The 22,678-nt window shown below is 46.5% G+C and overlaps 1 non-coding gene across 1 annotated transcript; it reads left to right on the forward strand.

Moving 5' to 3' along the window:
• The first annotated feature begins 19,943 nt into the window (after positions 1-19,943).
• Positions 19,944-20,016, forward strand: TRNAT-AGU (transfer RNA threonine (anticodon AGU)). Its single transcript has one exon. It is a non-coding gene; the product is annotated as a tRNA-Thr (tRNA).
• Positions 20,017-22,678: the final 2,662 nt, after the last annotated feature.

A 22,678-nucleotide genomic window follows, 5' to 3' on the forward strand; every position in this document is an offset into this window, starting at 1 on the left:
CTGAGTGCCTGCTTGGACAGGAACAGAAAAGCGAAACTAACCGGCATTCTGATATTATTCAAACTAGCAGAAAAAGACAGTTGTAATTCCCTAAAGACATACTTTGTCCCATAACCATAAAAGGTAGAGCAACTTTATAAGGTAAGAGTAGCCTTCTCAACTCCTTGCAAGCTGTCAATGCTTAGCCGTGTTACTAATCCCGTGCCAAAGCCATATTACTGAATGCCATAAAAAGCATCAAAACAGATTTATTGACTGCACTGAGAGACTGGTTTACGAAATTTCACCGTTGTGTAAAAAAAAAAAAAAAAAATGTATACGTGGGGCAAACTGAACGGTGAAATCAGTTGTCCGCGTATAGCAAGATAATTTGTTGGGCGAGTTGGTAAACATCCATTGTTAATAAAAACAGCGCGAACAGGAATGCACAAGACAAGATAAAAGGAAGCTACAGGACAAGCGCTGACTCACAACTCAGCCTAAGCCTTCACTTCAAGGCCCAGACAAAAACACGTGTGACAACAAAGCTTTCGCGTGAAACATCGCTGGGTTCATATGCTAAAGAAAGAGTCACTCAAAAAAGAAACCTCTTTGCTTGAAAGAGCAAGAGAAGTCTTGCTGACGCACTTGATGTCCCTTGAAATAAAATAAGAATTAATTGAAGCATATTTTATTTCGAGGGACATCATGTGCATCAGCAAGACTTGTCTTGCTCTTTCAAGCAAAGAGGTTTCTTTTTTTGAATGACTTTTTGTTTAGCATATGAACCCATGTTTCACGCGAAAGCTTTGTTTTCGTAACATTTGTTTTTGTCTGGGCCTTGGAGTGAAGGCTAAGGCTGAGTTGTGAGTCAGCGCTTGTCCTGTAGCTTCCTTTTATCTTGTCCTATGTCTTCCTGTTCGCGCTGTTTTTATTACCAACAGTTGTCAGCGCTCTGTGTGTGTTTGTCCTATATCTTCATCCTCGTCCTTCGCGCTGTTTCACTGACAACCAACTATAGCCCTCACCTGAACGACTGTAATACTTTTTTTTTTTGTTAAAAATGGCTAAAGAAGAGAAACTTGAAAAATTTGTAATGAAATGCTCAAAATATCCCTCCTTTATGATGGCCTTAGAGGCTATGATTATCGTTATCGTCACCTTTGCTATATCGTGGTTATGTTTGCAGCAGACCAAGAGCCTATCCATGTCCTGCGCTTGCTGTATGCAGTCACCACGTTTCTGCGAAGCATGATTTGACTGCGAATTTCGCTGGGGGCTATGTAGACATCGCTACTCAATTTTTTCATCTCACCTGCAACTGCCGCTGTAGCTCAATGCATGTCATGCTTATAGACCAACACCGATCTGTGATATCAGCACGATGCGGCGGCGCTTCTGTCGCCAGGCTGGGCCGACTGGGGGTGAAAAGTAGGGTTACCACGGTCCACCCATAAGAATACATGGAACCGAAAAATTTCAAAGCAGTTTTCTCATTTCACAGGGCACATATGATATCATTATTTAGCACAGAGCAACCATGAACATCCTAGAACAGATCGGGAAAGTATGAAGTCTCATTATCGAGGCGAAGTATCTTTAAAACACCGCGAAACGTCTGCGTGTGCGACTTGGGAGGGCGACCTATAAGAACCCTTCTCATTTTTTTGGTGAACGTCTTGTACCACGCCCCGACGTCATGTTGCATGGCACACTACATTTCCTTGAAAGTCTGACGACTTGCGGGACCGTTCACAGCAGCATAAACTTACCGCGCACAGTTGCAGACGACCATGCACCACCGGCGCATGTCGCTAGCAGACGCTCCGGAGCTGGATGCGGCCGCGGTGGGTATCGCCAGCTGCGCTGTCTTCTGCTGCAATGCGCAAATCTCGTTCGGTCCGTATTGTCGTCTGGCATTTGACAACTGCTTTTTAAACGTAATTCTGTCTATAGGATGTATCACTTGAGCGACAGTATTATCAAGCTAATTTACCCCATGCGGCAGCATATCAGACTGTAAACGAAATGTGCGATTCGCTACATGAGCATTTTGGGGTGTCCGGATTCACAATATAGATTATTCGGGAAGTTTTAAAAGTATACAGCCTACGCAATGACGCAGCATACTTCTCCAAAGCACTGGCCAGTGTGTAACGACCTGCCACCACAATTCTGGTGCCCTACGAAACGAGAAAAATGTTGCGGTAAGTTGTGTTTGCTTGTGTTTTTGTGGGTCTCCCTCCCAACTCGCACCCCCTTCCGTTTCGCGACGTTTTAAAAATACTTCGCCTCGTTCATGAGATTTCATACCTTTAAGATCTGTTCTAAGATATTCACGGTTACTCTGCACCGAATGAGGACATCGTAGGTGTCCTGTGAAATAAGAACACTGCTTTGCAATCTTTCGGTTCCATGTATTCGTATGGGCGCTAAGCCTACTTTTGAACCCCAGTCGGCTGCGGCTCCGCGAGCCTCCCCCTTTGTAAACATGGTGTTGGCCTATACTTAGCACCTGGCATCAAGGTCGCACGTCTGATTCTGAAGGCTATAAGGCTGCATTCCAGTGGCGTAGCCAGAAGTTTTTTTTTTTTTTTCAGTGGTGTTATACGCTGCCAGTCGATAAAAAGAAAATCCGGGAGCACTGTGGAATCTGCATGCAGAAATGCAAAAGTCTAAGCGTTGCGGTGCACACGGTGCATCACGTTTGCTCTCATTATCATTATCAACTGAATGCACCGTCATTATCAATGCTACTGTCATCGTTGTCATTAGCACTAATTGCAGCGTCATTGTCATCGCTACCATCATTGTCATGGTAAGCAGTATTTATGTGTCCCTTCCATTTTAATGCCACTGGTACCAGCCTGTGCAAGACATGTTGTGAGTAATGTAAATTGCACGAAAAAGGTTCTGAAAGAGTGATAGGAAGGCTGTGCTTTTTGTTTTTTCTAATGGCTTATCATTTGGGTAAAAAATTGGAAATAAAAACTAACGTTACTTTATGCTTTCTTCCAATTTGGAACCCGTTTGCTTTCTTCATAGGTGTCATATAAGCTCCTCAATTCCTTATTTCTGCCTTATTTACTGCAGAAATTCATTAGAACAAGCTATTTTCACTGATAACTGTGGAAGGTGCAACTGGTTTCTGCACACCTTTTTCTAATTCATTGAAGGTCTAAATACCGTAGCTTTGTGCAAGTTGTATTTTGGTATACTGTTGTTTTTTTTTAACTTTTGGTAGCAAAAACTCAGTGGCAATCGTAGTATAAATGCAAGTTTTATTTTAAAGTAACTGCAAAACTTAGCATAACCTTGTCATTTTCAACTTTTCAGTTCGGTTGCTATGCCGAAATTGAGCTTCCTGCTTTCAGCGGCCAAATAACTGGCCAGCTTCTTGAGCATCTCCTTGATGTTATTTATTTTAAAATATGTGTTCCGTCATGCATACGCAGTCAGCGATCAATTTTTTGAACTCTCTAGGTACCGCGAAAATGTCCATAAATTCAGGCAGTCCAAAAAATCAAATTTTATAGAAAAAAATCACTTTGCGTAAACTTCTGATTGCCACTATGTGGTGGAAGGAGTCAGTATCTTGACAGTCTGATGCTTGACAGTCTCGCCACAGTGGGTGGCAACCAGCATTTGACAAACTCCAGACGCGAAAGCGAACCTGCAACTGCCGAGTTTCGAAGGTGCTTCACTGCATAGTCATCTGCCGCACGTTGAAGCATCCTCTAAACACAACGGGGCCGTGTTTGCAGCTACTACTTCACACTGAGTAAAGGATGCTGTATTTCTAGCTTTAAATTTTTTTTTTTTGTATAATTCCATTTTCGACCCCTTGAAGCCTGGATTAATGACGTTCCACAATATATGTTGTATGGAGGCTTGGCCATTGGCAGTGATTTCGCAGCGAATGTGAATGAAGTCCGAAAAAATCGAACAATCAGTCCCGATGTGTCCGAAATTTCGGGGAGTTGTATACATTAGTTGTATGGAGTATGCCGCAGTGTCAAACTATCCAAGCAATCAAGTATGTTCGAAAAATCAGGTGTTGGAATTTTCCCAAGTTAATCTGCACCATTATGCATTATTACATTGTCACATGTCCTTAAAGGTGAAGAGTTGCATAGCAGTAAATATGGAGAAAGTTCATAGAGTAAGTACAGCCAACAGCTACCAAAATTTGTAAATTTTGTCTGTATTCATAAGAAACTTGAAATATGTATTGGAGCCCTTAACTCTACCTTTGCACATGTTTAGTTTACTTTGGTGCTGGATAGCAATGAAGGCTTCCTTTTACATAAGTGTACATAAGATGCATGGCTAGCATTTGAGCTTGAAATGCCTGCAGACTGTCTTGCTGCCATCAAGAGCTCTGGAGAGTGATACCTACTGGCCCATCGCAGGTTTCAAGATAGCCTCTCTCGGCTTGTGCAGCCACAGAGATGGATTTGCTGTAGCTAAGGCCCAGACAGATATTTGTGATAAAGTTCTTGATACTTGATTCGATCGGATAGTTTGGTACACGAAATCTCAAAGGCATTCGTCGCGTGCTGAAGCATAACGTTTCTGCAGCATTTGCCTTGTGCGGTTTGGGCTGAGCGTAAAGGATCCTCTTCCGGGGTTGGCCCCGTGGCAAAGGTCGCCAGAGCCCACATACCTGCTAAGTGTATGTGCCACTGGCCCATACACTTGCGCCAGTGCAGGTCTGCACATGTGAGCCAGGTGTGAATGCGGCACCTAGATCTGTACGTGCTTGCGACTACGCACGTGCAAGAACCAGTGGGGTGGCATGCGTTGCATTAGAAGCCTGGTAGAAGTCATGTGGTTTTCTGTCCATTTGACCTCCATGCCTGACCACAGTTCTTTGTCCAGCTTCTTTTGTAAGACTAATGTTGGAGAACAGATGCACGCTGTAAACCGGCACCTCAGCAGAGTTTTCAGCACTGTTATTTGCAGGTTCCTAGTAAGGTGCCTTTGCTATAAAATAAGAATTGTGCATTTTATTCTGGAATGTTCAGTACCTTGAAATTCTTAGTGGTAAATTATTTTCACATTGCAAATATGACATTCTGGTGGGAATTTTTAAAAAGTTTGTTAATCTGAAAAAAAAAAGTATTGTTTACATTACCCCTCTGCCTCCCCCCCCCCCCCCCCCCCCAGTGCCAGGCATACCATCACTAAAGAAAACCTCTACGACAACACACGAGGTAGCGGGCTGCTTTGCGAGGCACGGAGCGGCGTGCTGCGCACAAGGACAATACGAGCCAAATACACCGAGGGCTTGGATACCCGGTGCCCCAGGTGCGGTGCTGCCGACGAGACCATCCAACATGTAGTGATCGAGTGCCCAGAACTGCGACCCGCCCCCGCTACAACAGCGACAACACCAACGGAGGCGCTTTTGACAGCACTCGGTCTACAGCCGACGTCACTACCCGAAGAGACTAGGGTAATCATGAGGGCAGTGGAGACGACAAAGCGCCGCCTCGAGGACTGGTGGCGCAACAGAAAAGACTGTTAAATTTCTCTCCTGGCCTGATCCAGAACTTTGTGATCCCCCGATAGAAAGGGGAATGGCCACATCAGCATCAGCATCAGCATCAGCATCAGGTAGACAAGGCGCATTATGATGTGCGTTTCACGATCCCGGACATGACGCTGTCTTCAATGAAGCCTATCATGCTTCATTGCAGACAGCATCATGCTCACTGTCTCACACTGTCTCATACTGTGCTTATAACGAAAACAGATGAAATACAAAAACTCAGACAGGCGTCATCCTATAGACCTATCGCACTAACAAATTTCGATTACAAAATTTACATGAAGGTGCTTGCAGCAAGACTGGTAATACACGATGTAGTCGGGGCTCGTCAAGCATGCGGGATTAAAGGTCGCACCATTCTTGAAAGCGTTCACAAGGCTAGCTGTAGATGCGTTCTTAGTATTTTGACGCATGCATGTGCCCGGGCCGCTAGTCCTTGAGCTCGACCTGGAAAAGCGTTTGATTGTGTAGCGCACGAACTGCTTTTTTGTATCTGAGATTGCATTGACCTCGGTTCTGTTTTTAGAGAGGAGGTGGCTCTGGCTTACCGCAGCTGCACTACCAAGTTAATAAATAGTAAACAAATATTTGGGGGCCCCCATTAGTGTGCAACGTTCGGTTCGCCAGGGGTGTCCCTCACTCCTCTTTTATTTTGTAGTTGTGTAGAAATCTTGTGTTTAGGCGTAGCAAGGAATAATGCAATTCATGGCTTTCGTTTACATCCCGCAGAAGTAAAGCTGCTGGCTTAGGCAGACGATGTGGCGGTTTTCTGTACAAATCGAGAGAGCATTCGTGTAGGAATATACGAACATTGGTATAGGAATATAGGAATATTCGTATAGGTGCTTTACAACCCATGTAGAGCACCGATAGGCGTCCCTCTGGAATTCTACAGTGACACGGAAGCCTATTGGCAAACGCAGGTCCAAGAAACAAAGGAAAAAGCTGATAAATGGAAAACCGCGCATGCATCTATATTTGCCAGAGCAACAGTCTGTAACATGTTTTTGTATTTTATAAGCAAGCTCTGGTACGTCCTGCAAGTGCTGCACTGCTCGCGGAAAAACGTGTAGAAGCTCCATCGCGTTATTGCAGTCTTTATTTGGGCCTCCACATAGGAACAGTCCAGCTGGACGACTTTTTTCAGGCACGCCAAGGTTGTTGAGGCGGAGGGCGGGAGCTTGCGCACTTGTTCGTGCACGGCAGATTAGAGATCCCCCCTTTGTGTGTGTGTGTGTGTGTGTGTGTGTGTGTGTGTGTGTGTGTGTGTGTGTGTGTGTGTGTGTGTGTGTGTGTGTGTGTGTGTGTGTGTGTGTGTGTGTGTGTGTGTGTGTGTGTGTGTGTGTGTGTGTGTGTGTGTGTGTGTGTGTGTGTGTGTGTGTGTGTGTGTGTGTGTGTGTGTGTGTGTGTGTGTGTGTGTGTGTGTGTGTGTGTGTGTGTGTGTGTGTGTGTGTGTGTGTGTGTGTGTGTGTGTGTGTGTGTGTGTGTGTGTGTGTGTGTGTGTGTGTGTGTGTGTGTGTGTGTGTGTGTGTGTGTGTGTGTGTGTGTGTGTGTGTGTGTGTGTGTGTGTGTGTGTGTGTGTGTGTGTGTGTGTGTGTGTGTGTGTGTGTGTGTGACTCCTTTAACACATAATAAATAAGCATATTTTCTTTTAGTTGCTACTGAAACGCTGCCATGTCGCTATGGTATCCAACGCAGGAAATCGGGTTCGTGGGGACGTTTTAATATTCGGACATCGTGGGCCTTAAAAACTGACTGTTACATTTGGCTTCATTCACATGTCTGATTACAGTTGCGGCGCTTACGAAAAGTAGTTTTTTACGCGTATACATGCAAAAACTTTTTATTCGGCTGCCGGAACTGCGGAGTTACTCGCAGGCGAAATCATTGTTCAGAAAGCCAAGTGGGAGAACCCGCCTCGTGTTTTCATTTTGTGTTGACAAAATCAACTTCTTCCAGAGTTATATCGCTTTGAGCGTCTTGGCCGGCAGCTTCTTTGCTTAAGTAGAAGTCTATCTTGCCCCTAGTAAAAAATTCATCTCTTACACTGCTACGGGAACGGGCCCGGGCCGGGCCCATGGACAGTCCTATAGGTGAAGGGACTAGGCCGGGCTCGGGCCTCGGATGCTTTAGTACAAGTCCGTGGTCATGAGTCACCCCCTTAGCAACCAGCCTGCCAACCATGCGCAAGCCTTCACCGCAGCCATATACCGGATCAATAAGTCTGCTCTCACGCGTAGGCCTGTACAGATAACGCTCACACCCTAAACGAATCGCGCATGAGGAAGATGTCGTCTGGCTGCAGCTACACGTCAACCCATACAGCCATATTCTTACAAAAACTGAGTCCGACACTGCCCCATATCCTAACGCCACACTGCGGTAGATGTCCTTCCATGTGACCGTATACCATCCGGGCATGCCACCTCGGTCCGGCAATCTTCCCTGCCCAGCCCCAGTATTAAAGGCAGCCGTGCTGTCCAACTCCACCTGGATGACCAGCGCAAGTGGAGTGGGTCGTACTGATGCCAACCGCTGCGGGAGCCGTGGTCTAGGGGCCCCCTCCAGATGGGACAAAGCTCTCTTTGTTAGACCCATTAAACGTTTTTCATCGTCATCTTCATTGGAGAAGTTAAAAAACTGCAGGCGTTAGGGGGTGAACTCCAGCGTAATCTCATTTCCCAGTGGCATACCACTGGGAAATGAGATTGCGCTAGTAAGCCACTTGATTAGAAAAAGCCATTAATAATTTACCTGTTAAATACCAATTCTTACGAGCTCACTAAATCATCTGTTTTTTTTTTTTTTTGTGGTGCGAGTCCACCGCTCAGCACCAAAGAAGTTGAAGATTAATTTGTTTTTGCTCCTTATCTCGATTTCACGAGAAGGGAATTGAAAAGGCGCTGGCCCGACTTAAAAAAGTTCAGCGACACGATCACCACCACTAATTCGTCTGCAGCCGAAGCTCTTGAAAAGTACACAGCACTGACAATAGCTGAAATAGTGAGTATGAAATGCAGCACTGCACCGTGTGTTGTCCGTTACCAACAATGATGTCTGAATGTCCAATTTGCGATGCTTCTGTAAAAAAAAAAAAAAAAAAAAAAAAAAAAAATAATAATAATAATAATTATAATAAAAACATATTGATTTGTATTTTTGTTATTTCATTTTTCAATAGCAAGAGTCGAGTTGCACCATGAAGTCATATTAAATATCATCGCCGGTTTTTAGCTCCACCAGGAGTTAGCTGCAATAACAGGCATTCATTTGAAGCAATGCTGCTCAGAGAAATGCCTCTGCCTTTATAAGCTTCAGAGCTCTACCATATCAACACTATACGAGAGCTGGAAAATACCCTCACAGAAATGGAAGGCGATGCAAAAAAAAAAAAAAATGTATATGCTCGCTGGCTTGTCCTTTGGATCATGTCCGCTTGTATTTGTTAATTAGGTTTTATAGCCATGTGAACTGCTGTGCTTATGTTGTGCCAACATATTTCAAATATCACCCCCTGGTAAAAGAGCAGCCCGTGTTTCTGAAGGGACCGATAAGAACTTGCCTTCTCCGTTGTTGTGCTCAACGAACAAAATTTTCACGATTGCTGCCTTCCAGGATGTTACCCTACTTTTGTGTTCGATAATGGGAATATATACGAGTGCAAAAAGCATCTCTGCCGTCTTTGAAGGTCTGAAGGTTAATCTTTTTGACCTCGTAGCAAGCGTTACTGCTCTGACTGAGATTTACTGGATTCTCACTACTGAAGGGTGCAGAGCCTGGTTATGCGCGCCATTTCGGCTGTAGAGAAGGCACACCAAGACGTATATAAGCGAGTCATTTCTGTGCAGTAACTTCCTGAAAAGTGATTTCTCAGTGCCATTGTCTCTTTGTTCACGCGTTGTGAAGCGATGCATGCCCTACTGAGCAACGTCGCGAACAAGGCTTATTTATTACTTTTTCTCAGGAGCATTTAATACTCGCGCGCGGTGCGTTCTACAGAGCTAAATCGATAAACACTTGATGAAATTCTAAGGTAAAAAGCAGTAAAAGAGTTAGTATAAGTTGCTTGTTTATGTTTGTTCTTCCAACTAGGCTTTTTGAGGAGGTTCGTACCTATTTCTAGTTAAAGGCTAGTGTTGACGACTAGAGGAATCTCTGATCCGTTAGTTGAGGGTACTAGATTCCTGAACTAGGAGCCCCCCCCCCCCCCCCCCCCCCCCTTACTAACAAGACTGTTACTACCTACAGTTAGTAAGAACCTAGTGAATAGTGTGACAAGCAGTGACTAGCTTTTTGTTAGTAAGTGTTATGACCTTTTTTATTTTTTTTTATTTGGTTCATACTGCAGACCACGACAGGGTCCAAACAGGACAGGCACAGCTTGATACATGTTCAGGAACAACAGTACAAAACAGAACAATTTTACAGATATGGGAAAATAAAAAATAGCCCATGCCACTCAAGCTCTGGCAAAATTGTAAGGTGCACAGACACCTTGCGCGGAAAAAGGAAAATTTATAACAGTCAGTTTTTTGCAAAATATAGTGTTAGTGAATGTTTGGGATCATATCGGGTATCGTGTGCTTAGCGTGTAAAGTATAAGGAGTACAAGTAAAAATAATCCAATCTCATCTCATTAGTTCCCTCTCATATGCTCAGAGCTACCTTTCTAATCCCTTGGAATTCATTATGATAGTATCGCACTACACCTTCGGTTGTCGGTTCTTTGTATTATATTTGTTGATATGCATTCTATTTTCTTCCGGTTAATCTTAGATAGGCTGTCATGAGTCAACTCGCTGCTCGCTTTCCAGCTGCTAATGTTATACCAATCATTTTCCTTTCCACCGCTGGCTGCGCTCTCTTAATTCGCTTTGAAATTTAAAAACATTTAATTCAAGCGGCTCAGGTCGTTTACAGCCATCCATGGCAGAATGATTACTAACAGGTAACGACGTGCAGTATAGATCACTGAATAAAAATGCATGCATGGTGCCGAGATGTCAGCTTCTGTGTACCCGCCGGAAAGATCGGTCCGCCCACTTTGCGCATGCATGGTAACCCACGTTGCTTTCATGACAGCTTCAATTTTCAATCGTTACACTAAGTCTACAACCGATCGCCTAGTTTTCAGCGTGCGTAACCATATACTGCAGTATACGGATGCGGAAAGCAAACTTACGCCTTTTGTTGCGAAAGCGACACTAGGCTAGTCGCCGAGCCATTACGTGTGGCACAGCTTGGGCCCAAGCTGCGCATGCGCGAGGAGCCGCGTGACATCAGAGGCAGCAGCTGGTGTGTCGGAGCAGTCGCCGCGGCGGCGTTTCGCCGTGCGCTCCGCCGGTGCTGCGCATCACTCTTCCATTGGTTGTGCGGAGAAGAGGTGTGTGGTGTGTATATATAGCTAGGAGCGCGCGGCCAGAATCGACCAACTTTGGAGGAGAGCCTGGCTGCTGCTCAGCGCGTAGCCTAAGTATCTATAAGCGTAGCCATACAGCTCGATGCGCAAAACGCCAACAACGCCGCCTGTCGCCAAAGCCGCAAAGCGTAGGGCGGGCTCGGTCGGGCGCTGTTCATGTCAGCGTCTATGCGCGCGCGTCGTGTTTTCGTCTTTGGTCGCGGTTTAACAGACATAACGCCGCTGTCAACCTTTAGCAATGTCCGGGAAGCATTGCTGCGCTGTTGGGTTTTCGAAGACACATAAAACCTTGCAGGAACAAGTTTGTATAAGTTTCCAATTATGCTTCACACGAGAACAACGGCGGCCGTGAATCGTGGCGTTCGACGCAGAAAGCAAGCAAACCCACCGAATGACATTTGTTCAGGTTAATGTCATTTTTCCGGCGCGCTGCTACACGACCAAAGCTAATGCCATTCTCAAATTATGGTAACTGTGATTGATATGTAAATGTTGGTGCACCTTCGATATGTTGCGAAGATGACTGCGCTGTAAACGAAAGCAGCCTTTCAATTGACATTCATGTCTTGCTTCCCTTGTAAACAACCTGTTGATTAGGACTACCAATTACGAAGTTAGCGGCAGTGTCGGTGGCGTTTGTTTACGAGAGGGCACCGAAGGTGCGCACGTCTGCGCTCCACTGCGAAACGCGTACGAGTTGCAACAACGTAAGCTTTGCGCACTAAAGCAAGTGTCAAGAGCAACTCGTAAAGTAGGCAGTATCTGGTGTACTGTCCGATGCCGCTTTTATAGAACCTTCGAGTATTCGCCCTACGCCAAAGCATACTACAGCCCCATTGACTCCCTTACGTTTTCGCCAGATCGTTCGCACGGCGTATTAACGTCCGTCGAAAAATGCCCGAGCTTGGCCTCAGCAAGAAAGCATATGGTAAATGCGTAACGCTTGCCACATCGGATACCGCGAGATTACCGCACCGGGGCTGTCCGCGAAAGCGGCCGCCGACGGTGTTCTGGCCGTGTGCTGAGCCCTAGTCGTCACTAGGTCAATTGTCTCACAAATTGTCTAACAGCAAACGGAAGGTGTAACTTCGACGACGTCCTAGCAGCAAAGCTAGAGAACGAAATCGGGTGAACTGCATCACACCAGCGGCAGCTGCTAATGTGCAGAAATTTGCTTTATTGCTGTTATCACTTCTTCCTAAATCTCGTTACATAACAGCGATCCTCAGTAAAGATATTTTTTTTTTAGATTCCTTCATCAAATTAAGCGCTTATTATTTAAGATTAACAGAGCATGCTTTTCTGAAGGTGCCGAAAGGAAAGAAATCCTCGGCGACTCGGCGCAGACAGACCGCGGCAGCTGCAGAAGCGACCTGTTCCGCTCGCGCTGAGTGCGGTGGCTACGGGTTGGCTGGCAGCTATGGGTGCCAGTTCTTTTTTTTTATGGTGCTATGTGGCGTATTTCACATAGATGACTAGCTGCAAAATTTTAGGAGCACATTAGTATTTGATGCAGGTGGCACTTTTGTAGTTTATTTTGGGTGTATCTTCTCACCGAGTCTCTACTTGTCATTGCACCTTCCGTGAACACTTCTTGTTTAAACTTGGTCGTCTCCGCTAGCTGGGAAGATACAATATGCATTAGATTAGTGAAACGCTTAGCCAGACGATCTTAAGCGTGCATTGACATCGCACAGCACACGGTTGCATTTTGCGTTTCTAATCCACCTAAACGCGGGCGGCGCAGTCGACTTCGGTCCCGATAACTCGATCCTCCTCAGTGCCTGAGTCACTGTGGCGGGTTATTGAACGGTGTGGTTTCTACGTGGTCATAGGCCACCAACCACCGCGGGTTCGAGCGTCGCGTGAGCCGAAGCCCCGATCAGCCGTCACCACGCGCACCACGGAGGAGAGCACTTCGCTGCAAGGACACAAACCTCCAAGTTCACGAAGGAGACGTTTATTGAAACGCCATCCCCCAGCGGCACACACACACACACACACACACACACACACACACACACACACACACACACACACACACACACACACACACACACACACACACACACACACACACACACACACACACACACACACACACACACACACACACACACACACACACACACACACACACACACACACACACACACACACACACACACACACACACACACACACACACACACACACACACACACACACACACACACACACACACACACACACACACACACACACGCGCGCGCGCGCACACACACACACACACGCACACACGCACACACACACACACACACACACACACACGCACACACGCACGCACGCACGCACACACACACACACACACACACACACACACAAAATATACAAAACGCACAAGCGACACGGAGTGCGCGCCGCAAGCACGCAAGGGCGTGCTGTGATCTCTCTCTCGCAGTGACCAGAGGGTTCTTTTGAGAGAGAGTGGGCAACCACCGCAAGGTACGCCTGTCTCGGATCGTTGGATCACGATCGACAGGCTCGAGTTGTGCTCTCAGGTACGACCCGGAGCAGACGAACTCGAGTACACACTGGTCTGCGCGGACAAAGGCCGGCAGACAAGAACAGTAGCGTACGCACCTTACGATGTCTCAGAGGGTTCTCTCTCTGAGCTCCGCTCGGACAGTCGCGCGAGCGCGGCCGTCGAAGCGGTGCCGTGTTCCCGCCAAAAGGCGCTGTGGCCCGAACGACAGTGACAAGTCGTCCGAGCCTCTCTCCGCCGCCTCAGGCGGGAGAAAGGGAACGAGGAGAACAACTGGGAAGCGGGCGGCGGCCGCGCAAAAGGCAGCCGCAGCAAGCCCGAAAACCACAACGGAAATTTGCCAATATGCGTTTTGAAACTCGCCATGCAATTACTTTGAAGACCAGAGCCAGTGTTACTGTTGTCTGGGAAGATTACGAAAACATAACATGTCGCTGCACTTGCTATTCAGATTAAGGGCTCTAGAACTTGTTATAAAGCGCGCTCTAATTCTGCAGTTGGGCGCGAGGGTAATATGAATGAAATGAAGATGATACTACAATAATAAAATAGGATATAAAATTTAAATCTAATATGCCCTTGACTAACCTGTGATGCAGCTTTTCAGATAATTCCTATGCTGATATCTCACTCCCCCATGAAAGTATCTACCCGCTCTGCCTTTTTGACGACGGAATACGTGAAATCCGTGCTGTACAGTCAATGACAAATCACAAGCATGAAAAATCTGAACTTTTGCTACAGGAGCCCTATCTGATGCTCAGAATGCTGGTTTGCAAGCTCGCTGGCTTTTCCTGCGGTCGCACCGGTACGAAACCGCTCGCAGTTTCGACGATCCTGCGTAGTTTACTGTAGCGATATATTGCATGTAAACGAAGCAAACGTGTATCATTAAGCAAAGAAACAACATTGTTTCATAGGTCAAGGAATGAATGAATTAGCGTGACGTTGTAACGAAAGCAGGGAACTCAAAATGAGCTCTTATGCCTTGTTGACGGTCGTCTTCAGCAGATACTTGATGCATATGGAGGCGATGTAGTCCCAAACGGCCGTGATATCGAACACATGTCCACTATTATACAGTGCGATTCCCTTGCGCACGCTGACACTGCGGAAGTGCCCGCGAGACGCGCACAAACGGCAGATCGCACGCGCGCACCACGGCCACGCTTGCCACATGGGGCCCGCCTCGGGTTCCGACGACCGCCGCTACGCGGCTTTCAGTGGCGCCCCTATAGGCGCTGCGATGGCGTTAGCTAAACCACCAGATGTGGGCAACCTCATATGGTTTCGACCTCATGAGATCGACCTTAACCTCAAAATGGCCTCAACCTCACGGAGTGAGATGAGATTGAGGTGAGGTCGACGACAGCCAGAAAATTTTTGAGTGAAGTCACGAAATTGGACCTCAACCTCACGCGTGAGTTTGAGGTTGAGTAAGGTCGTCATTGTGTGAGGTTGAAATTGTGAGGTCCAGGTTTTTGCTGTTGCCGCGGCTTACTCCGAAGAGTGCCCCTTCTGAAGCGGAGTTCGAGCGTACCACTGCGGTGTGTCCGCGGAGACACTTGGTGTTCGGTTGCACCCGTTCGGACGACCGGATGCCGCAGCCCCTTCCCAGCTTTCGGTATTCCACCGTATAGTATCCGCAGCCCAAGGACGCTTCCCTCTGGTCTTCTTGGAAAGTGTTTTTTTTATACGGAACAAACTCCTTGCCCCCCCCCCCCCCCCCCCCATCCCGTACTTTGTGACTTGTTTGTGCAGGTGCTTGCCGCCGGCTCAAACATCCAGGAGCGCGCAAAGCAGATAACTCACGGTGGCCAGCGGTGCCTTTGTCGGATGCCGCAAACAAACAGGTAAACAAAAACGCGAAGAAAATTGTCTTTGCGCTGACCGCGCGGAGCAGTACTGTTTGTCATGTACATGCCCGTTTCCAGGCGCTGACGTCACGGCTGCTGCCTTACATTCGATGAAGGATCCCGCTGTACATTACACGGAAACTTATCAGAAACTGGTGCAGCGAAATTGTTACAGAACGTAGTACTAACAGATAAAAAAAAAGGAAAACACGAACAAACAAGGAAAACTGTCACAAGACCGTCTGAGCATTTAATCGAGGTCGTACGAATTCATACGGTTTCGAATCGTACGCTTTCTATATTTCGGTCCTGTAAACTTATATTTTTATATTCTCCAGAACATAACCTCTCTTTGGTCTTGCGCTCCTTGTTCCTTTCATATATATTCACAAGGGGCCCCGAACAACTGCAAAGCCTAATCATTGCAGCATGGGATGAAGGGCGTTCCTTACATAACCAATATAGCGGTAAAACATGCAAGATGGAAGAGGCAGAAAAGCGTTTTGGGGCTTGTATACAGTAAAGCCTAATGAAAAAAAAAAAAAAAAGTTTTTGCTCCGCTAAGGCCCCTTTTCAACTCTCGAATTCGAGTGAACCCAAGCAATGGAGGAGGAAGGAGGAGGGTGAGGAATTCTTAACTTCATAATATCAAGTCTGTCCTAAAATTTCTTAATTAGGCGAATAAAAAAAGAAAGAAAACCGTTCTTGTACATGTTTTTATGAGCTAAAAAAAGTATTGAGATGGTTTCTGGGTCATTGGTGTGGCAAACTCAGCGTGTCCCTTTTGTGCTGCCATCTATTTGAGACGGACAAATCAATGGGACGAAACTTTTTATGGTCAGATGTCGGAGTAATATATCCACACATGCGTTTTATTTTTTTAATCAATTGAGATATATATATATATATATATATATATATATATATATAGATCAATCAAAGGGAAATGAGGGTGCTCGTTATAATACATGAAGGAAAGAAGCCAACAGTCGGCGAGGCCAAGGAAAGCGTTGGGGATGGTAATTCATGTCTTTTTTTTATGTTTACTTGGATAATCACAGAAATTAGTAATGTAATCTGTTAAGGGGAAAGATAATTAGACACAAAGTAGAAGAAAAAACAACGTGCCGATGGTGGGATCCGAACCCACGACCTCCGAATAACGCGTCCGGTGCTCTTCCAACTGAGCTACATCGGCCGCTGTCCCCCCTGCTACTTTCTTGGGTATTTCGGTTGTCTGTATACGAACCTTGAGAGTGTTCACCAGCGCCACCCTCAGCCATAGCGGCGGACATGGGACGTCCTTTGTTACCGCCTGCGTCCCGAAGAACGTGATCAAGAGCGAGGGCGAAAGCTGTGCTAGAACCCTCTTACGCTACCTATGGCTTCAAGACTGCCAGAACCGAGACCCCCGTAAGCTACAAGCAGATCAATCAAGGGGAAATGAGGGTGCTCGTTATAATACATGAAGGAAAGAAGCCAACAGTCGGCGAGGCCAAGGAAAGCGTTGGGGATGGTAATTCATGTCTTTTTTTTATGTTTACTTGGATAATCACAGAAATTAGTAATGTAATCTGTTAAGGGGAAAGATAATTAGACACAAAGTAGAAGAAAAAACAACGTGCCGATGGTGGGATCCGAACCCACGACCTCCGAATAACGCGTCCGGTGCTCTTCCAACTGAGCTACATCGGCCGCTGTCCCCCCTGCTACTTTCTTGGGTATTTCGGTTGTCTGTATACGAACCTTGAGAGTGTTCACCAGCGCCACCCTCAGCCATAGCGGCGGACATGGGACGTCCTTTGTTACCGCCTGCGTCCCGAAGAACGTGATCAAGAGCGAGGGCGAAAGCTGTGCTAGAACCCTCTTACGCTACCTATGGCTTCAAGACTGCCAGAACCGAGACCCCCGTAAGCTACAAGCAGATCAATCAAGGGGAAATGAGGGTGCTCGTTATAATACATGAAGGAAAGAAGCCAACAGTCGGCGAGGCCAAGCAAAGCGTTGGGGATGGTAATTCATGTCTTTTTTTATGTTTACTTGGATAATCACAGAAATTAGTAATGTAATCTGTTAAGGGGAAAGATAATTAGACACAAAGTAGAAGAAAAAACAACGTGCCGATGGTGGGATCCGAACCCACGACCTACGAATAACGCGTCCGGTGCTCTTCCAACTGAGCTACATCGGCCGCTGTCCCCCCTGCTACTTTCTTGGGTATTTATGTTGTCTGTATACGAACCTTGAGAGTGTTCACCAGCGCCACCCTCAGCCATAGCGGCGGACGTGGGACGTCCTTTGTTACCGCCTGCGTCACGTAGAACGTGATCAAGAGCGAGGGCGAAAGCTGTGCTAGAACCCTCTTACGCTACCTATGGCTTCAAGACTGCCAGAACCGAGACCCCCGTAAGCTACAAACAGATCAATCAAGGGGAAATGAGGGTGCTCGTTATAATACATGAAGGAAAGAAGCCAACAGTCGGCGAGGCCAAGGAAAGCGTTGGGGATGGTAATTCATGTCTTTTTTTTATGTTTACTTGGATAATCACAGAAATTAGTAACGTAATCTGTTAAGGGGAAAGATAATTAGACGCAAAGTAGAAGAAAAAACAACGTGCCGATGGTGGGATCCGAACCCACGACCTCCGAATAACGCGTCCGGTGCTCTTCCAACTGAGCTACATCGGCCGCTGTCCCCCCTGCTACTTTCTTGGGTATTTATGTTGTCTGTATACGAACCTTGAGAGTGTTCACCAGCGCCACCCTCAGCCATAGGGGCGGACGTGGGACGTCCTTTGTTACCGCCTGCGTCACGTAGAACGTGATCAAGAGCGAGGGCGAAAGCTGTGCTAGAACCCTCTTACGCTACCTATGGCTTCAAGACTGCCAGAACCGAGACCCCCGTAAGCTACAAGCAGATCAATCAAGGGGAAATGAGGGTGCTCGTTATAATACATGAAGGAAAGAAGCCAACAGTCGGCGAGGCCAAGGAAAGCGTTGGGGATGGTAATTCATGTCTTTTTTTTATGTTTACTTGGATAATCACAGAAATTAGTAATGTAATCTGTTAAGGGGAAAGATAATTAGACACAAAGTAGAAGAAAAAACAACGTGCCGATGGTGGGATCCGAACCCACGACCTCCGAATAACGCGTCCGGTGCTCTTCCAACTGAGCTACATCGGCCGCTGTCCCCCCTGCTACTTTCTTGGGTATTTATGTTGTCTGTATACGAACCTTGAGAGTGTTCACCAGCGCCACCCTCAGCCATAGCGGCGGACGTGGGACGTCCTTTGCAACGCAATGCAACGCTTTCCTTGGCCTCGCCGACTGTTGGCTTCTTTCCTTCATGTATTATAACGAGCACCCTCATTTCCCCTTGATTGATCTGCTTGTAGCTTACGGGGGTCTCGGTTCTGGCAGTCTTGAAGCCATAGGTAGCGTAAGAGGGTTCTAGCACAGCTTTCGCCCTCGCTCTTGATCACGTTCTGCGTGACGCAGGCGGTAACAAAGGACGTCCCACGTCCGCCCCTATGGCTGAGGGTGGCGCTGGTGAACACTCTCAAGGTTCGTACACAGACAACATAAATACCCAAGAAAGTAGCAGGGTTGACAGCGGCCGATGTAGCTCAGTTGGAAGAGCACCGGACGCGTTATTCGGAGGTCGTGGGTTCGGATCCCACCATCGGCACGTTGTTTTTTCTTCTACTTTGTGTCTAATTATCTTTCCCCTTAACAGATTACATTACTAATTTCTGTGATTATCCAAGTAAACATAAAAAAAGACATGAATTACCATCCCCAACGCTTTCCTTGGCCTCGCCGACTGTTGGCTTCATTCCTTCATGTATTATAACGAGCACCCTCATTTCCCCTTGATTGATCTGCTTGTAGCTTACGGGGGTCTCGGTTCTGGCAGTCTTGAAGCCATAGGTAGCGTAAGAGGGTTCTAGCACAGCTTTCGTCCTCGCTCTTGATCACGTTCTACGTGACGCAGGCGGTAACAAAGGACGTCCCACGTCCGCCGCTATGGCTGAGGGTGGCGCTGGTGAACACTCTCAAGGTTCGTATACAGACAACATAAATACCCAAGAAAGTAGCAGGGGGGACAGCGGCCGATGTAGCTCAGTTGGAAGAGCACCGGACGCGTTATTCGGAGGTCGTGGGTTCGGATCCCACCATCGGCACGTTGTTTTTTCTTCTACTTTGTGTCTAATTATCTTTCCCCTTAACAGATTACATTACTAATTTCTGTGATTATCCAAGTAAACATAAAAAGAAAGACATGAATTACCATCCCCAACGCTTTCCTTGGCCTCGCCGACTGCTGGCTTCTTTCCTTCATGTATTATAACGAGCACCCTCATTTCCCCTTGATTGATCTGCTTGTAGCTTACGGGGGTCTCGGTTCTGGCAGTCTTGAAGCCATAGGTAGCGTAAGAGGGTTCTAGCACAGATTTCGCCCTCGCTCTTGATCACGTTCTACGTGACGCAGGCGGTAACAAAGGACGTCCCACGTCCGCCGCTATGGCTGAGGGTGGCGCTGGTGAACACTCTCAAGGTTCGTATACAGACAACATAAATACCCAAGAAAGTAGCAGGGGGGACAGCGGCCGATGTAGCTCAGTTGGAAGAGCACCGGACGAGTTATTCGGAGGTCGTGGGTTCGGATCCCACCATCGGCACGTTGTTTTTTCTTCTACTTTGTGTCTAATTATCTTTCCCCTTAACAGATTACATTACTAATTTCTGTGATTATCCAAGTAAACATAAAAAAAAGACATGAATTACCATCCCCAATGCTTTCCTTGGCCTCGCCGGCTGTTGGCTTCTTTCCTTCAGATATATATATATATATATATATATATATATATATATATATATATATATATATATATATATATATATATATATATATATAAAAGTGAATAGACGTACCTGGTTGCTAGAGGTTACATACAAGTGAAAAATTGCTTCATACTGTTTCCAAGTTTATTTGTAGTCGACGTTTCTCAAGAGTCTTGAGAAAGGCAGGGCTCCTGCCGAAACGTCGACTACAAATAAACTTGGAAACAGTATGAAGCAATTTTTCACTTGTATATAGTCCTTTTTTCAGTATGCTATTTCTTTTTTTTCTTGTATGTCATCAGCTACATTCGCGCGCTGGTCAACCGAGGACAGACTTCTCCCCTCACAGTTGGCTCTTTCTTTGGCATCTTTCCAGAGGTCCATAGCACAACCCTCCTTTCCACTTATCGGCACTGTCATTTAGTGTTTCTCGTTTTTTTTCCTTCTTTTTTTTTCTTTGCAAGTATTGCAAAGTGCGATGCAGTCCCTGAAAGCAGAGCTGACACACATACGCCACTGCCTTTGATGTGTACTGGTGATAGTTCGGCATTCACCGCATGAGCAAAACCACATGCCTGGACACTGACGGCGAAGGGAGGAACGCGTGCACAGCAGGGAGCGTGGTCCCTTCGGGCTACGTGCTCGCCTCGTTTCTGTTGTTCTCGTCTTTATTTTACGTTTATGTGCTGTAACTATACGACCCTAACGGGAAACGGCTTCTTGGAATGCATGTGCGGTGCATGCGGAGAAGCATCTTCGGAGACGTACACCACCATGCAATTTATTAGTTCAGTCTTTAAAGGAAAACAAGGTAATACCACAAAGAAGCTCGTCTCAGACTTGTTGGCGAAATAGTATCCAGTATTCTGTTCGGCCGTACAAGTATTTATATCGTTTTGTTTTTGTTTTGGACGTGGGTGGAAGTTGGACATTTTGCTCCGGCTAAATTTCACAGGCGAGCCGATAGTCGGACAGTGAAGTGGTTCCCATTTTAACCCTCTTTCCCAACTGTTCCGACCCCTGTGTGTTTTTAATGTAGGCGTGGTGTTCGAAGAAGCAATTTCGCCAATTCTTGCAATGCGCCACGGGATCAGAGTTATCGACGGACACTTATGACACTGAAGTAATCTTCACCGCCGCTTGAAGGAAAGGGATTTGCGGTTGGGACCTCATAACATCCACAGCATTCCTCTTCAAAATTTTCTGAAAATATATTTATTTTTTCTTATTTAATGTATTCGGTCACAAGAGAACGTAAAGGTAATTTAAAAAAATAGAGCTTGGCAACCACGAATTTTTTTTCAAATTAAGAAAAAGAGCATATCTTCATTATCGTTATCATCACTAGGGTCAACAGCATTTGTCTTTTATACAGTAAGAACTGGCTTGTTTTATTCCTAATACGAATCTTATTCACGTAGGTCGGATGGAATAAACTCTTTGTATTGATTTATAGGCCTGTGCATAGTAATGTGTACCCATATAGGCCTAAGAATGAAACCAACCAAAAAAGGGTAGGCGAGGAGGGGGAGAGGATTGCCACTTTAGTGCAGAGTTGGACATGCAGTCCGGAAGTTTTCGGCTTTTATCCAGGATATTAATTGTATCAAATTAAGAGTTAAATACAGTCTTCATAAGACAAAATTCTGGCTTGCCTAATATCCCAGGATTATCGAGACATGTATAATTGCTTTGTGTTATGGTTTAATTTAATTATTGCTTTTTTTTTTTTTTTCTTGAGGTCTACCGCCCGACCTCAACGTCACATTTTGAGTTTGAGGTGAGGGTGAGTGAGGTCGCCAATGGTCTCCTGAAAAGTGAGGTAAGGTCGCTTGGGGGACCTCAGCCTTAATTGCTGAGGTTGAGGTTGAGTGAGGCCGCCAAATATTTTTTGAGTTTGAGGTGAGGTCGAGGTTTTTTTAGGTCAAACTTCTCACCTCTGTAAACCATTGCCAATTTTTTTCATGGTACCAAAGTTTTGATAAGGAATTGCGAAGAAAGTGCAGCTGAATGCACGTGCAGCAAAACACGCAGCGCGTGCAGAAGATTGGCGAAGTCAAAAACTCGTACTGCATGAAGAGTGTCGCCTGTAGCGTATTTCGTCATTCTCCGCACAGATGGCGCTTCGGGGGGAAACGACCCAAAAATGCAAAAGCAACGCCTACCGAGCGGCATCCTACCTTTATGCCCTCATGGCCCGTCGTCTGTTTGCAGTGCTCATTATTCACAGCAGACGGAGCAGGCTGGCAATCATAACCGCACTGCGCACGCTGGTCGCGCGCGACTTGCGTGCCTCGCAGACAGCCACCGTCGTTGCTATATACCTCTGCTCTTGCTGCTGCACCCGGCCCCGCAGGGAGCGGAGTGGTCGGCGCTGCACGGCAACGGGTGGTCGAAAACCGAGCGGCATCGCTTTCAATTGGCCGCGTTGAGCGAGAAAGGATGTTTGTCCCAGGATTAATGAAGCCAGTCCCGATGAATTTCCCCGCGGGCCGGCGT

This window comes from Amblyomma maculatum, chromosome 1, assembly GCF_055883805.1.
Source record: "Amblyomma maculatum isolate TAMU_Amacu chromosome 1, ASM5588380v1, whole genome shotgun sequence".
Taxonomy (NCBI): Eukaryota; Metazoa; Arthropoda; class Arachnida; order Ixodida; family Ixodidae; genus Amblyomma; species Amblyomma maculatum.